Below are 18053 nucleotides of genomic sequence, written 5' to 3' on the forward strand. Positions count from 1 at the left end.
ATGAGGGTGATGGCTTCATAGAATGAGTTAGGTAGCTTTCCCTCCTCTTCAATTTTTTTTTAAGAGTTTGAGCAGGATTGGTACTAATTCTTTCTTGAATGTTTGGTAGAATTCACCTGTGAAGCCAGCTGGTCCTGGGCTTTTCTTTTTGGGGAGCTTCTTAATGACTGATTCAATTTCTTTACTTGTGATTGGTTTGTTGAGGTTGTCTATTTCTTCTCGAGTCAATGTTGGTTGTTCACCAAATGAAGATCCAGAATACTTCCAGTTCTCTAGAAGGCTCTCCTTGTACCCATCCAAGTCAACACCACCCCCACAGATGATCACCATTTTGATTTCCAATACCATTAATTCATTTTGCCTGTTTATGAAATTCATACAACTGGAGGTGAACAGTATGTATTTTTTTGTGTGTCTGGTTTCTTTTATTCAATAATGTCTGTTGACATCTGTGTTGTTGTATGCATTGATAGTTTGATCTGTTTTATTGCTGTGTAAGTATTTCATTGTATAAATAAACCTTGATTGATTTATCCAGTCTATTGTCAATGACTATATATATGAATGGATTGTTACCATTTTCTGGCTATTGTGAATAAAGCTGTCTCTATGGCACATTTCGACTCCCATAAAAAGGTTCTATTTCAAAATCATCTTTTATACATATTTATTATGGAAATGGGTTTCTGTTCTCTATTCAAAATCTCCTGCTGTGTCTTCTTTTGCTTTGTGGACTGATAGAAAGTGAAAATAGATTCATGAGTGTGGTATGCACTATGAGAGAAGAGGGAAGGAAATGAATGTTTATTAAGAGCCTACTCTGTATCTGTGTATCTTGTTAAATCTTAATAGCCCCGTGAGTAGGTTTCCTTTTTCACTAGAGATGGACTTGAGATGCCAAGAAGTTAGGTGACTTGTCCAGAGTCTAACAACTATGAAGTGATGGGAGGCAGCATTGAAATTCTCTTTCCACCATGTAGCCCCACCTAAGTTCTCCAGAACCAAATCACAGTAGGGCAGGGGAGTGTAGGGTGCCATGATGTAGTGAGCATTGGTGATATTATATACCTCCAGATTGTTATTTTAATAAACTTCAGATGGAGACCTCTGAACCATATCTTGCTGACTCTTGGCCATCATTTTCTTTTCTGGGCAAAAGACATTTTCTTCCCTCTCGCCATGATTCACTTTTTTCTAGGCTTACTGTTTCCTTTCTGATGTGTGATTTGCATTATGCATACCATGTTGATGCTCACTGAATGTAACTTGTTCTCTGAAGTCTGAAAAGAGCATGAGCCCACCCCTACCTCCCTACAAATGGGCACAAACAACTTTGTCCATTTATCTCCCCATCTGTTGGTTCTCTTACTCATCCCTCCCTCCCTTTTAGCCAAGCTCAGTGATGCTCCAGCCCTAGAGCTCTCCTTCTTCCCCCTCCCCCTCCATTCCCTCCCATGTGATACTCATGTTCCTGTTCTTGTCTTGATTCTTGTCTCCATGGGAGGATCTCGGGACAGAGCCTAGTTTCTTCATCCATCTCATTAATTCCAAGGGGTAGAGAATGGGGTCTGATGTTTTTGAGGATCTACTACAATGCTAAGCATTATATTAATCTCATTATATAATACCTTAAAAGTTCTCACAAAAGTAGCTCTTTGAAATTTGGTTTCTTTTCCACTTCATAGATAAGAGGATCAAGGTTCATAAAAAAGAGATTTCAGTGATGTCACAAAACTGTGAATGGCAGATCCTGGACTAGCCCTCCCAGCCCAGGGCTGTTTCCAAGGTCTAAGGCCCTCTCCTATGATAAGAAAACACAGGTCTGAGTGACTTCTAAGTCCATATTCTTCCCACTCTTAGGGTCATTGGTAGCAAAAGATGCAGTCAGCACATACTCCAATGACTTATGCTCTAAGAAGTTTCCAGGATCTGGGATGCTGGATTAAGAAAAGTAGCTTGATGGCCTTACAATGTGACTCAGGAACCCAGAAATTAACAAAAAAATTTGCAATCTCCTATCCACAAAAAGAAAGAGGATTTTATAGGGCATAAAAGAAAAGTTGCAAGATGACATGCAATCAAGGCAATATTTTCTGGGCCTTTGCGCTGCTCAGTTAAATCTTTTTTGGATGCCCCATCCTAACATTATCTGAAACATATTAAAATGCATCATATACTACAGCTAATATAATTTACATATATATATTGAGGTGAGTTTTAGTTGACTAGTTAACATATAATTTGTAGACAATCAAATTAAACATTTATAACTTCAGTTTTGTCATTTCATGTTAGTATTTGGAATGATTCATTCTTTCCTTCAAATCTCACAAATGTTCATAAGCCTTTGAAAAGCTCAGTGACTGACCATCAGTGCTGCCACCAGTTTATTGACTAACCTCTTTGGGGATCTCTTTGGCTGATCCTGCACCATCATTGTTGGGTAGCATTCTGTTGGTCTGAATCTGACCATCCTTATCATGAAATCAGACAATATTTCAGAGGTGAGTTCTCAGCTGATTTTGAAATATATGGTCATAAGTTCCCCAACTAAGTGTCTCTTGCTTTACAAATACAGCTGAAATGGAAGCTGCCATTCAATTTGAAAATAATTCTCATGGATTATGGGCCTATGTTCATGAAAGATAATGGTCTGTAGATTTTTTTTTTTGAATCAGGGTAATGTGTTCTTACAAAAATTGGTCAGTCATTTTCTGAAGGAGTTTATATAATATTAGTATTATTTATTCTTTAAATGTTTGGTAGAATTTTATCAGTGAAGCCATCTGGGCCTGGAGTTATCTCTCTGGGAAGGTTTTTGCTTATGAATTTAATTTTTAAAATAGATAAAGATTCAGATTTATAATTTTTTTCTTGAGTCATTCTGATTATTTGTGTTTTTCAAATAATTTGCCCTAGTTTGTTGAATTTATTGGCATAAATTTGTTCATAATCTCCATTTATTATATTTTAAATATCTGTAGGATATCTAATTATGTCCCCTCTATCATTCTGGAAATTGATATTCTGGTGCATTGCTTGAGCTTTAGCCACTCCGCTTTGAGTGACCTGGAGTATACCCTTAGGGGAAAAGTTAACCTAGAGTGGTTCTCTTTTTTGCAAAGTTCAAATCCCCTCCATTTTCTGCCTACTTTTGTTTATTAGTCTCCAGTGCCTTAAAACAAATATTTTTTTTCCAGAGTTTATAATTATCAATATGTAGGTAGGTCAGTTTGAGATAAGCCAGTTTGCCATTACTGGAATCAGCACTATGTTCTTCTCCCTAAAGAACAACCTTTAGTGCCTCTTTTCTGGTGACTTATTATTATATCAAGATTGTACTCTCTTCACTGATTATTCAGTCCTCTCTCTATATGCTGGACTACCGTGTACCTAACACCCCACTGATATGTCTAAGGGGAAGGGTGTCTTGTGGCTATGCTTACAGCTTTTCTCCCTTTGTTTTTGCCTTTCCACCCCCTTTTCACCCCAGTATCTCTACTTTTTTGCTTTCCTTTTCTCAGATGAAAGTCACTATTAGTCTCCTTTGTGACCTGTCCTCTCAGCCCATCCACCAAGAGCTCTCTAGAAGCACCCCAATTACCCAGATCATTATAGGACAGTGTAATAACTGCAATTGATAAGTCAATGTTCAAATCACTGTGGGAATACAGAAGGGACAGTTATTACTCCCACTAGAAGAATGCTGTAGAGAAATCAGGTGTTGAAGGATGCCAACCTGGCATTGACTAAGAGAAGCAAGGATATTACAATAAAGGAAATGGAAGTGCGAAGAAGTGTTGAGTGTTTGGGGAATGCAGCATGGTTTAGGATTTGTTTTAGGGCAGAGATGGTGAATATAGCTTATATGCTGCAATCTCCCCCATCCCATGTCCATGGTAGACGTTGTTAATCTCACAGATAATTATTTCTTACTGAGATTGAACAGAACCTTTGAAACATGTTCAAAATAGCACCCTAGGCAGTTTCTCTTAATTAAATAGTGGTGGCAAAAGAAAGAAAACTTCTTTGTTATCCTGGGAATAAGGAGAATGAGAGATCATGAAGAAAAATGAGGCTGGGGAGTTAGGGAAAGTCTGGGGTATAAAGAGGCTTCTGTTAATGAGGCTTGGGAGAAACTCCATTTGAAGATCTCCTGGCTCCTCTGCTTTGGCACTAATTAGCCACTGAGGGAAGTTCTTTGTGGTTTAATTAAGTGGCATCTGTGATTAAAAGTTTGGCTGTGATTAGGAACTAAGCATGGCAATATCTCAGTGGAGCAATTTCTTCATTGGAAACACAGCACTTCAATGTCTTCAATTTGAAATAGTGGAGGGATACAGCCTCTTTCCTCAGTCCCATCTGCCCCACTTTCCACAGATAAGCAGGACCTACCTGGGTCTGGTCTGAAATTCCACCTAGAATTGAGGCACCAAGTTGAGGGTGGGTCTTGCATGCCACAGTGGTCCCTACTAATTTCATCTGTATTAAAAGAGGCTTAAAAGTATAAAATGGGATTGGCAAAATCCCTGAGGCAGGAGTGTGCCTAAGAATAAGAAGAGGGCTCCACTGGACTGAATGTACCAGGAGAGACAGGAGATGAGATCAGAAAGGTCACTGGAGGCCTGTTCATGTAGTGCCTTATAGATCATTGTAAGGATTTTCGCTTTAATTCTGATACAAATTTAGGAATATTTTGTTGTCAATGTGTTTTGATCTTATTTAATAAATCTTTCCCTAGCCCAAGGTCTAAAATATAAACATCTTTATTTTCTACTTGAGTTTTGTTTTTTTAGAATCAGGTTTCCTCTCAGTCAGCAGAGAATTTATAGCAGAAAATTTTGCCTGTAAGGTATGTGGGAAAGTCTTTAGCTATAAATCAAACCTCACTGAGCATGAACATTTTCATACTAGAAAGAAACCTTTTGAATGTAGTAAATGTGGAAAAACCTTCAGCCAAAAGTCGTATGTCATTAAACATCAAAACACTCTTATTAGAGAGAAACTTTTTGAATGCAATGAATGTGGAAAATCTTTCACCCAGAAGGAAAACCTCCTTACCCATCAGAAGATTCACATTGGTGAGAAACCAGGTGAGTATAAAGACTATGGAAAAGCTTTCATACAGAAGTCAGACCTCATCAGACACTAGAGAACCCATGGCAGAGAAGTCCCTTGTATATAATGAATGTGGGAAAACCTTCAGTAGCAAAACAAACCTTTACTGAGCATGAGAAAATTTCTATTGGAGAGAAACCCTTTAAATGTAATGAATATGGCACAGCTTTTGGCCAGAAGATGTGCATTATAAAACATAAAAACATTCACCCTGGAGAGAAACCCTTTTAATGTAATGAATGTGGAAAAGCTTTCTGTGCATGTGAGAAGCCATACAGGTGAGAAATCCTATGGTTGTAATGAATGTGGGAAAGCCTTCTCTCAGTTTTCAACTCTTACTCTACATTTGAGAATACACACAGGTAAGCAGCCTTTTCAGTGTAGTGAATGTGGGAAAGCTTTCAGTCAGAAGTCACACCGCATTAGACACTAGAAAATTCATACTCATTAAAAACCATAAGAATACTTTGAAGATTTGAAATTTTTCATCAGGAATTTACATCTCATAGCACATCAGAAGTAATTGCTCTAAAGCAGAGCACCATGGATGAAGGAAACAAAAACAGAAAACTTATGGGATACCAGAGGTTACATAGTGACAAGAAGGACATCCATATGATATAAAGCCTGTGAAATAACAAAAGCCTACTCCAAACAGTGAAGGTAATGCTCCAACATTCCCACTAAAATTGGGGACAAGATCATCATTGCTATCAGCATCGATCTGGAGATCTTAACCAATATTTATATATATATAAAGTTGTACAAAAGTACAAAAATGAGAAACAAAAGACAATAATAGATATCATATGCAAATAATATAAAACTCTTGTGGTGTTGATGCAGCAGAAGTGAGCCCAGAAACAAACTCATGCACTTAATAGAATTTGGAATATGATAGAAATGGCATCAAGAAGTGATGAAGTAATGGGACTATTTAAAAAATAGTTTGAAGGTAATTTGTTGTCCAAGGAGGAGACAAACTATATTCAAAGATAAAATGCAAAGGGGTTAAAAACAGGAATGTGAAAAAGCTATATTCTTAAATCATCTTGAGAGTAAAACAGCATTTCTTAAAACAAATTTTAAAAATACCTAGCAAATCTTCTGTGTATGTATACTCAGGAAATTTGTACCAGGAAGATATTTACTGTGGCATGATTTGTCATAGTCAAAAATTTAAGACAATTTAAATGCCCTTCAGGAACAAAATGGAAAATTCTTATGGTGGAATACTATATCTGCAAAGTGCAACGTAGGGGACATGCATTAGCAGAGAAAGATCTAAAAAAATCATGTTAGAAGGAAGAATCAGGTTGCACAGTGATGCACATAGTACAATGAAATTTTTGTAAATTTGAATAAAGACTTCCCTCATAAAATTCAGTAGTATATATTTGCAATGGACGTATATTATATGTAAATATTTCTGAAATTGATGGGAAGGATCCAGATCAAACTCTTGATAGTGATTTCCTGTGAAGAGTGGGGGAGAGAAGGGAATGAAGGTGGGAGGTGGGGTGGGGACTGGTAAAAGGAGATTGAAGTTTTATATATAAATAACCATTTCTCTTAAAAAAAAGACTGCAAGTACATATGACAAGATACTGGTTAATTCTAGATTGTGGTATATGGAAATCTTGTCTTATTTTTTGTACTTTATTTTTTAAATTTCTCAATAATAGGGATAGGGATGGGAAAGCTGTACTTTCAGAAACAGTATCATAATGGATTCATTACAATTAAATACTTAACTTTTTATAGAAAATATTTCTAAAGTCTTATCAATGGCAAGTGGATGGATTCGTTCTCTGTGTAATGAAATTATCTATTTTATTAAAATTAAAATGACAACATAAAAAATCAGGTTTCTTGAAGCATAAATTATATATGATAAAATTCATTCTTTTTAACTATTCTGTTTGTTGAATTTTGACAATTGTGTGCTGTTATGTGACAATCAAAATCAAGATATATTTCCATCAACCCCCGCCCTCCACCAGTCCCTCTTCCCTTTCTGTAGTCATTCCCCGCCCCCTACACCAGCCTTAGGCAAACACCCATCTGATTTCCTGTTTCCTTTTCCTGGATGCCATGTCAAGGGACTCATACAGCAGTATCCTATTTTGTCTAGTTTGTTTCATTTAGCATTCTGCTTTTGGGAGTTATTCATGTTTCTGCATATAGGCAGTGGTTCATTCTTTTTATTGCTGAATAATATTTCATATATGGATGAATATAATTTGTATACCCATACATCAGCTGATGGACTGTTTTGGGTACTGTGAATAAAACTGCTACAAATGTAACTGTACAATGCTTTACATGAATATGTGTTTTCATTTCTCTTGGGTAAATAACTTAAGAGTGGGACTTCTCGATCATGTGGTAGGTATATATTAAACTCTTTTAACAAACTACCAAACTATTTTCCAAAATGGCTGTTCTATTTTGCAGTGCCTAAGATTTCCAGATGCTTTCCTCATCGCCTCTTGGTATTGTCAGTCTTTTTAATTTTAGCCACAGTAGTGGATGTTTAGTGGTATTTCATTATGATTTAAATTAAAATTTCTCTAATGATTAATGATGCTGAACATCTTGTTATATGCTTAGTTACCATCTTTATATTGTCTTTGCTCAGTTCTGTTAAAATATTTACCCATTATTTAATTGGGTTATTTGTCTTCTTATTATTGGTTTTGAGAGTTTTAAAAAAATCTATTATGCATAAAAGCTCTTTATCAGATATACTCTTTGCAAACATTTTCTTCATGCCTGAGACTTGTCTTTACTTTATCTCTTATTTTTCTTTTTATGAATGTGCATTAGATCTTTAATTAATACAACAAAACTTTTATATAATATTGTTTTTAACAATTGTTGAATCATACACACCTGTATGATTTAGGTACAAAGTAAACCCTAAAATTTCAGAGTATAGGTGGTTGTCCCAAAGTAATGCAGGGAGGAAGTTATCAAGACAAAACTAATCCAATATTGTCTGACTTCTATCAAGTCTCTTTAGGCCATAGTGAGCAGCAGAAGCCTTGTTAGTTGTCTGAAAATGTAGAATGAGCCTAGATCACTACTGGAAAATGCAAATTGTGAAATGTAAACATACAACTAGAAATTTCAATTCATTGGTATCTATTTATTTTTTGTCAGTCTCTAACATTTTTCTTTGCTTTACTTTTTTATTTTTAATTTTTTAAAGTTTTCTTTGAATTGTGAAATATAACATATACAAAAAAGCAAAAAGTTGTCAAGTACAATTTAACAAGTAGCTATAGAGTAGATTTTAAAGTTTGGTATGGATTACAGTTCCACAATTTTCACATTTTCTTCTAGGTGCTCCAAGACACTGGAAACTACAAGAATTATTAATATAATGATTCAGAAGTCATACTCAATTTGTTAAATCCTATCTTCTCTGTTATAGATCTCCTTCTCTTTGCTTTCTCTTAACAGTACCTTTCAAATAGCAAATATTTTTAATTCTGAAGAAGTTGAATTAAAAAATTTTAATTCTGGTTTGTGCTTCTTGTTTCTTATTTAAGAAATCTCTTCCTAACCCAACGTTACAGAGCTTTTATCTTATTTTTTTTCTAGAAGTGTAATAGTTTTGGTTCTAACATTTAAATCTATGATTCATTTGAGTTAATGTTTTGCATATGGTGTGTATTAGCCAGGGTTCTCTAGAGGAACAGAATCAACAGGAGATATCTGTAGATATGAGATTTATAAAGGTCTCATGCAACTGTGGGAAAGGAAGAGTCCAAAATCTGCAGGGCAGGCTGTGAAGCTGTGAGCTCTGATGAAGGTTCTTGATGAGCTCCACAGAAGAGGCTTGTTGACTGAAGAAGCAACTAAAAGTCTCTCTTCTTTCTTTGGAAGCCCTCAGCTGATTGGATTATCTCATTGGTGGGAGACACACCTTAGTTGAACTCAGATATAATCAGCCACAGATGCAATCAACTGACTGATGACTTAATACACCAACCTTCCTGTTTATCAACCAGCCACAAAATATCCTTGCAGCAATGGTCAGGCCAGTGCTTGCCTGACCAGACAATTGAACATCATTACTTGGCCAAGTTGACACCAAAATTTAACCATCATAGTCCACCCCTTGTCAACTTGACAGCTATACACATCACCTTGAAACATGCTTAATTTCTGAATAGAACACAATAACAGACATATGTTTTGCCTAACAATATCCAACTGTCCTGCTTGCAACCAGAAATGCACTACATCTCTCCAGAATAGGGTGCAAGTTCTTAGGTAACATTCACTCCAAAACTATGTCCTATGACTTAAATACTGTAACATGAACAATATAACTTATGTCATACAATAAAAGGAAAATAAGATATTTGCTTATGTGCAGATGTAAACATACTGATAACAAAACAGGGAGGAAGTATTCATACAATCACAGTCCTTATTTCTGTAATTGGTTATGTAGTCATAGTTCATATTTATGATTACCTTCTGTATTAGTTAGGGTTCTCTAGAGAAACAGAACCAACAGGGAACACTTGCAAATATAAAATTTATGAAAGTGTCTCACGTGACCGTAGGAACGCAGAGTCCAAAATCCACAGGGCAGGCTGCGAAGCCGATGACTCCAATGGATGGCCTGGACGAACTCCACAGGAGAGGCTCACCAGCCAAAGCAGGAATGCAACCTGTCTCCTCTGAGTCCTCCTTAAAAGGCTTCCCATGATTGGATTTAGCATCACTAATTGCAGAAGACACTCCCCTTTGGCTGATTACAAATGGAATCAGCTGTGGATGTAGCTGACGTGATCATGACCTAATCCTATGAAATGTCCTCATTGCAACAGACAGGCCAGTGCTTGCCCAATCAGATGAACAGGTACCACAACTTGGCCAAGTTGACACCTGTCCCTAACCATGACAGTCCACCCCTTGTCAACTTGGCACATATATATATATATATATATCACCTTAGACCATACTTAATTTCCAAATGAAAACAGATAAGCACACATTTTTTCTTTTACCTGACAATACTCAACTGTCCTGCATATAACTGGAAACACATTAAATCTCTCCAGAATAGCGTGCAAATCCTTGGGCAACATTCATTCTTAAACTTGATATCTTACAATTTAAATAGTATAACACAAACAAAACAGCATTACAGTCCTCGTTTCTGTAACTGATCACGTGGTCGAAGTTCATATTTATCACTACCTTCTTCCACTACCCATTCCATGTTCCCTTTCCCCTCAGCAAGCACTTCAGCTGGCCGTGGTTCTTTGCCTGGTGGGGTGACCCAAACCTTCATTCCTGAAGTCTCAGAGCCGTTAGTGGTCCTGCCTGGATTGTGTTGTTGCAGTTTTCCATTGATTTTAATCACAGGGCATGGTAGTACTAATAGACGCCCCAGGGGATCTCCTATATTCCAAGAAAACTCTTCTTTACTTCCATTATGTAGTTGCAGTCCTACTTCCTTCTGATAGTCAGGGTCAATTACCCCAGACAATAATGTAATCCCCTTCTTGGTGTGTTGATCCAGAGGCATAAGTTGCCCAAAGTGGCCAGGTGGCAATCTTAACTTCCAGTTCAGTGGTATCACTGTTGTTTCTCCTGGAGAAAGCACACCCCGTTTTGGAACTAAAACCTGTAGACCAGCAGAACTCAGGGTAGCAGGGACAGGAAGCAAAAATTTTCCTAGTGGATCACTAGGAGTAATAGTGAGTGGCACCACACCCATTTCCACCCCTTGGTTCCTGGACCCATGGATCCTGGCTATGGGAGAAACAGCACCATACAGTGGACGCTGATTCAGAGCATACACAGCTTCCTGGAGAACATTACCCCAGCCTTTCAAGTTTTTGCCACCTAGTTGGCACCGTAATTGAGTTTTCAAAAGGCCATTCCACCGTTCTATCAATCCAGCAGCTTCTGGATGATGGGGAACATGGTAAGACCAGAGAATTCCATGAGCATGTGCCCATTCCCGCACTTCATTTGCTGTGAAGTGTGTTCCTTGATCCGAAGCAATGCTATGTGGAATACCATGACGATGGATAAGGCATTCTGTAAGCCCACGAATAGTAGTTTTGGCAGAAGCATTGCGTGCAGGGAAAGCAAACCCATATCCAGAGTATGTGTCTATTCCAGTTAGAACAAATCGCTGCCCCTTCCATGAAGGGAGTGGTCCAATGTAATCAACCTGCCACCATGTAGCTGGCTGGTCACCTTGGGGAATGGTGCCATATCGTGAGCTGAGTGTGGGTCTCTGCTGCTGGCAGATTGGGCACTCAGCAGTGGCTGTAGCCAGGTCAGCCTTGGTGAGTGGAAGTCCATGTTGCTGAGCCCATGCATAACCTCCATCCCTACCACCATGACCACTTTGTTCATGAGCCCATTGGGCAATAACAGGAGTTGATGGGGAAAGAGGCTGACTGGTATCCATAGAACGGGTCATCTTATCCACTTGATTATTAAAATCTTCCTCTGCTGAAGTCACCCTCTGGTGTGCATTCACATGGGACACAAATATCTTCATGTTTTTAGCCCACTCAGAAAGGTCTATCCACATACTTCTTCCCTAGACCTCTTTGTCTCCAATTTTCCAATTATGGTCTTTCCAAGTCCCTGACCATCCAGCCAAACCATTAGCAACAGCCCATGAGTCAGTATACAAATGCACCTCTGGCCAGTTTTCCTTCCAAGCAAAATGAACAACCAGGTGCACTGCTCGAAGTTCTGCCCACTGGGAGGATTTCCCCTCACCACTGTCCTTCAAGGACACCCCAGAAAGGGGTAGTAATGCTGCAGCTGTCCACTTTCGGGTGGTACCTGCATATCGTGCTGAACCATCTGTAAACCAGGTCCGAGTTTTCTCTTCCTCAGTCAATTCACTGTAAGGAACTCCCCAAGAGGCCATAGCTCTGGTCTGGGAAAGAGAAGGTAATGTGGCAGCAGGAGTGGAAACCATGGGCATTTGTGCCACTTCTTCATGTAACTTACTTGTGCCTTCAGGACCTGCTCTGGCTCTATCTCGTATATACCATTTCCACTTTACAATAGAGTGCTGTTGTGCACGCCCAACTTTATGGCTTGGTGGGTCAGACAACACCCAACTCATGATAGGCAACTCAGGTCTCATGGTAACTTGGTGGCCCATGGTTAAGCGTTCAGTCTCTACTAAGGCCCAGTAGCAGGCCAAAAGCTGTTTCTCAAAAGGAGAGTAGTTATCTGCAGCAGATGGTAAGGCTTTGCTCCAAAATCCTAAGGGTCTGCGTTGTGATTCTCCTATAGGGGCCTGCCAAAGGCTCCAGACAGCATCTCTATTTGCCACTGACACTTCCAGCACCATTGGATCTGCTGGATCATATGGCCCAAGTGGCAGAGCAGCTTGCACAGCAGCCTGGACCTGTCGCAGAGCCTCCTCTTGTTCAGGTCCCCACTCAAAATTAGCAGCTTTTCTGGTCACTCGATAAATGGGCCGGAGTAGTACACCCAAATGAGGAATATGTTGTCGCCAAAATCCAAAAAGACCCACTAGGCATTGTGCCTCTTTTTTGGTTGTGGGAGGGGCCAGATGCAGCAATTTATCCTTCACCTTAGAAGGGATATCTCGACATGCCCCACACCACTGGACACCTAGAAATTTTACTGAGGTGGAAGGCCCCTGTATTTTTGTTGGATTTATCTCCCATCCTCTGACACGCAAATGCCTTGCCAGTAAATCTAGAGTAGTTGCTACTTCTTGCTCACTAGGTCCAATCAACATGATATCATCAATATAATGGACCAGTGTGATGTCTTGTGGGAGGGAGAAACGATCAAGGTCTCTGCGAACAAGATTATGACATAGGGCTGGAGAGTTGATATACCCCTGAGGTAGGACAGTGAAAGTATATTGCTGACCTTGCCAGCTGAAAGCAAACTGTTTCTGGTGGTCCTTACTAATAGCTATTGAGAAAAAAGCATTTGCCAGATCAATAGCTGCATACCAGGTACCAGGGGATGTATTGATTTGCTCAAGCAATGATACTACATCTGGAACAGCAGCTGCAATTGGAGTTACCACCTGGTTGAGTTTACAATAATCCACTGTCATCCTCCAAGACCCATCTGTTTTCTGCACAGGCCAAATAGGAGAGTTGAATGGGGATGTGGTGGGAATCACCACCCCTGCATCTTTCAAGTCCTTAAGAGTGGCAGTAATCTCTGCAATCCCTCCAGGAATACGGTATTGCTTTTGATTTACTATTTTACTTGGTAGGGGCAGTTCTAGTGGCCTCCACTTGGCCTTTCCCACCATAATAGCCCTCACTGCATGAGTTAGAGAACCAACGTGGGGATTCTGCCAGCTGCTCAGTATGTCTATGCCAATTATACATTCTGGAACTGGGGAAATAACTACAGGATGGGTCCGGGGGCCCACTGGACCCACTGTGAGACGGACCTGAGCTAAAACTCCATTGATCACCTGGCCTCCATAAGCCCCCACTCTGACTGGTGGCCCAGAGTGACGTTTTGGGTCCCCTGGAATTAATGTCACTTCTGAACCAGTGTCTAATAATCCCCGAAATATCTGATCATTTCCTTTTCCCCAATGCACAGTTACCCTGGTAAAAGGCCGTCGGTCTCCTTGGGGAAGACTTAGAGGAAGGTCAATGGTATAAATTTGTGGCAGTGTAACAGGTTTCTTCCCCATAGGGACCTGGCCTCCCCTTCATTCAAGGGGCTCAGGGTCTGTAAACTGTTTCAAGTCTGGAAATTGATTAAGGGGCCGTGACTCTGTGTTTTTGTAATTCAGGTTAGACTTCTGTTCCCTTGACCTAGAACTCTTTTGTTTATACAGCTCCAACAAGAATTTAGTAGGCTGCCCTTCTATTGTATTTCTAGGCACCCCATGATTTACTAGCCAATGCCACAAATCTCTGCGTGTCATATAATTTTGATGCCTCCTTTGAGTTTGTTGTCTATTATAATACCCACATCTACCCTGTCTTTGGTGATTAAGTGCTGCCACCTGGCTTCTGCCAACTCGGGATCCTGTCATCCCCATTGTGTTTAAGGATTCCAGCTCAGTGACAGCAGTTCCTACAGTAATATCTGACCTACAGAGAAGTGCAACCACAGAGCTCTTTAGGGATGATGGTGCTAGTCTCACAAATTTATTTCTCACTGTTCTGGTAAAAGGTGCATCCTCTGGACATTCCTGGGGTGTAAGAGCATGCTTTGCATGATAAATCCACTCTAACATCCCAATCTCTCTAAGCCTCTGGATCCCCTCATCTACATTATACCAGGGCAGTTCTGGCATTTCAACCTCAGGTAATGTTGGCCACCTTTTGATCCATGTTTCAACCAACCACCCAAACAAGCTGTTAACACCTTTTCTAACTGCTCGAGCTATAACATTGAATGCAGAATCTCTGCTTAGTGGGCCCATATCAATAAATTCAGCCTGATCCAGCCTTATATTTCTCCCACCATTATCCCACACTCTTAAAATCCATTGCCACACATATTCCCCTGATTTCTGTCTATATAAATTGGAAAACTCACACCGTTCTTTTGGAGTATAACGTACCTCCTCATGTGTGATACTTTGTACCTCACCTTTAGGGGCCTGTTGGGACTTTAGTCTAGTTATAGGTCTAGAAGAAATGAGGGGTGGTGGGGGTGGGTCATGAAAAGAATTAGAAATATCTTCCAAGCCATTTGCTTCAGGGCTTTCATTTGCAGTTTCATCTGGTGAAACAGGATTAATCACTCTAGGGCTAATCCCTTCAGGAGGAGGTTGGGTGGCCAATTCCTCAAGGCAAGCTGGAGGTGGGGCGGCTATGTCCTCAGGGCAGACTATTACAGGGTTATCTAAAGAAGGCTCAGCATGGTCTAGGGTTTCAACCTCACCCCCAACATCATTATCAATCCATATGTCACCATCCCATTTTTCAGGGTCCCACTCCTTTCCAATCAATGCCCTCACTTTAACGGCAGACACCATGCAAGACTGAGATTTCAGTTTACGTTGTAAAGTTGCTACTCTAACAATAAGATTCTGAGTCTGATTTTCAGAGATCTCAAGTCTACAGCTACAGGAAATAAAATTTTCCTTCAGGATACTCATAGAAACCTCTACATCTTTCAGACGGCACTTAAGCTTCTTGTTTGAAGCCTTAAGCCCATCCCTTTCACCCTTTAATGTAGACAGTGTATCTAACAACAACCAACCAACATCTCTATAACTCTTATTTCTACAAAACTCTGTAAAGGTGTCAAAAACACTATCCCCCAGAGTCTGGCTTCGTACAAGCGAAGCATTAGGAGAATCAAATGATGATATTTTGACTATCTCCTTTGCCAACTCAGTCCATGGATTGGGAGTGTCATTCTGATTACGGGAATCAGAGTCCTTAGTGTCTCTGAGCCCAGTCAGAGTAGAAAACCATTCATAAAAACCCATTTTTAAGATTCTGTTCCTTAAGAACCACTCCCGGTACCAAGATGTATTAGTTAGGGTTCTCTAGAGAAACAGAATCAACAGGGAACACTTGCAAATATAAAATTTATGAAAGTGTCTCACGTGACCGTAGGAATGCAGAGTCCAAAATCCACAGGGCAGGCTGCGAAGCCGATGACTCCAATGGATGGCCTGGATGAACTCCACAGGAGAGGCTCACCAGCCAAAGCAGGAATGCAACCTGTCTCCTCTGAGTCCTCCTTAAAAGGCTTCCCATGATTGGATTTAGCATCACTAATTGCAGAAGACACTCCCCTTTGGCTGATTACAAATGGAATCAGCTGTGGATGTAGCTGACGTGATCATGACCTAATCCTATGAAATGTCCTCATTGCAACAGACAGGCCAGTGCTTGCCCAATCAGATGAACAGGTACCACAACTTGGCCAAGTTGACACCTGTCCCTAACCATGACACCTTCTTTTACTACCCATCCCACGTTCCCTTTACCATCAGCAAGCACTTCATCTGGTCCTGGTTTTTTGCCAGGTGTGGTGACCAAAGCTTAATTCTTGAAGTTTTTCTGGGCCATTGGTAGTTCTGCCTGGATTGGGTTCTTACAGTTTTCTATTACTTCAATCACAGGTCATGTAGTACTAAGAGATGCCCTAGGGGAGCTCTTATAATCCAGTAAAACTCTCCTTTGCATTCATTGTGTAACTGTGGTCCCTTTTCATCTTAATAGTCAGGATCAATCACCCCACACAGAACAGTAATCCCCTTTTGTTCCTATTGATTCAGTGGCATAAGAAGCCCAAAGAGGCCAGGTGGCAGTCTTAACTTCCAGCTCAATGGAATTATTGTTGTGTCTCCTGGTAGGAGCACTCCTCTTTTTGGAACTAAGACCTGTAGAGCAGCAGAGCTTAAGCCTTCAAGGACAGGAAGCAAAAATTTTCCTAGTGAATTATTAGGGTTGATTGTGAGTGGTGCCACTCCCATTTCCACCCCTTGATTCCTGGACCCATGAATCCTGCATATGGGAGAAACAGCAGCATACAGTAGACACTGATTCAGGTTCCAGCCCTGCAAGGTATTGCTGCCTAGTTGGCACCATAATTGAGTCTGCAAAAGGCCATTCCACTGATCTATCAATCCAGCTGCCTTTTGATGATGGGGAACATGGCAAGACCAGAGAATTCCATGAGCATGTGTCCATTCCCACACTACATTTGGCGTGTACTGGGTTCCCTGATCAGAAGCAATGCTGTGTGGAATACCATGATGGTGGATAAGGCATTCCATAAGTCCATGTATGGTTGCTTTTGGCGGAAGCATTGCATGCAAGGAAGGCAAACCCACATCCAGAGTACATGTCTATTATAGTTAGAACAAATCACTGCCCCTTCCATGATGGAAGTGGTCCAATGTAATCAACCAGTCACCAGGTAGCAGGCTGATTACCTTGGGGAATGGTGTCATATCAGGGACTGAGTGTGGGTCTCTGTTGCTTGCAGATTGGGCACTCAGCAGTGGCTGTAGCCAGATCAGCCTTGGTGAGAAGAAGTCATGTTGCTGAGCCCATGAGTAACTTCCACCCCTACCACCATGCCCACATCTTTCATGAGCCCATTGGGCAGTGGTGAGAGAGGTTGAGGAAAGAGGATGACTTGTATCTACAGGGTGGGTCATCTTTTCCACTTGATTATTAAAGCCTTCTTCTGCTGAAATCATCCTCTGGTGAGCATTCACATGGAACACAAATGTCTTCATGTTCTTTGCCCACTCAGAAAGGTCTATCCACATACCTCTTCCCCAGACCTCTTTGTTACCAATTTTCTGAACATGCTCTTTCCAAGTCCCTGACCATCCAGTCAAACCATTACCGACAGCCCATGAGTCAGTATATAAATGCACCTCTGGCCAGTCCTTCCAAGCAGAATGAAAAACCAGGTGCACTGCTCAAAGTTCTGCCCACTGGGAGGATTTCCCCTCATCACTGTCCTTCAAGGATACCCCAGAAAGGGGTTGTAGTGCTGCAGCTGTCCACTTTAAAGTGGTTCCTGCATATCATGCAGAACCATCTGTAAACCATCTGAGCTTTTTGTTCCTCAGCCAACTGACTAAAAGGAACTCTGCAAAGGGCCATAGCTCTGGTCTGGGAAAGAGAGGGTAATATGACAAGAGTGGGGGCCATGGGCATTTGGGCCACTTCCTCATGTAACTTATTTGTGCCTTCAAGATGTACTTGAGCCCTGTCTCTTATATGCCATTTCCATTTTATGATGGGGTGCTGCTGTTGCCATCTAACTTTATGGCTTGGTGAGTCAGGCATCACCCAGCTCATGGTGACCACTCAGGTCTCATGGTAACCTAGTGGCCCGTGGTTAAGTGTTCAGTCTATACTAAGGCCCAGTACCAGGTTAAAAGCTATTTCTCAAAAGGAGAATAGTTATCTGCAGCAGATGGTAAGGCTCTA

The 18053-nt window shown here is 40.5% G+C and overlaps 1 pseudogene; it reads left to right on the top strand.

The window, feature by feature from the left end:
* The first annotated feature begins 4062 nt into the window (after positions 1-4062).
* LOC143656038 (uncharacterized) lies at positions 4063-5569 on the top strand (annotated as a pseudogene).
* The last annotated feature ends 12484 nt before the right edge of the window (positions 5570-18053 follow it).

The sequence above is a fragment of the Tamandua tetradactyla genome, chromosome 2 (assembly GCF_023851605.1).
Source record: "Tamandua tetradactyla isolate mTamTet1 chromosome 2, mTamTet1.pri, whole genome shotgun sequence".
NCBI lineage: Eukaryota > Metazoa > Chordata > Mammalia > Pilosa > Myrmecophagidae > Tamandua > Tamandua tetradactyla.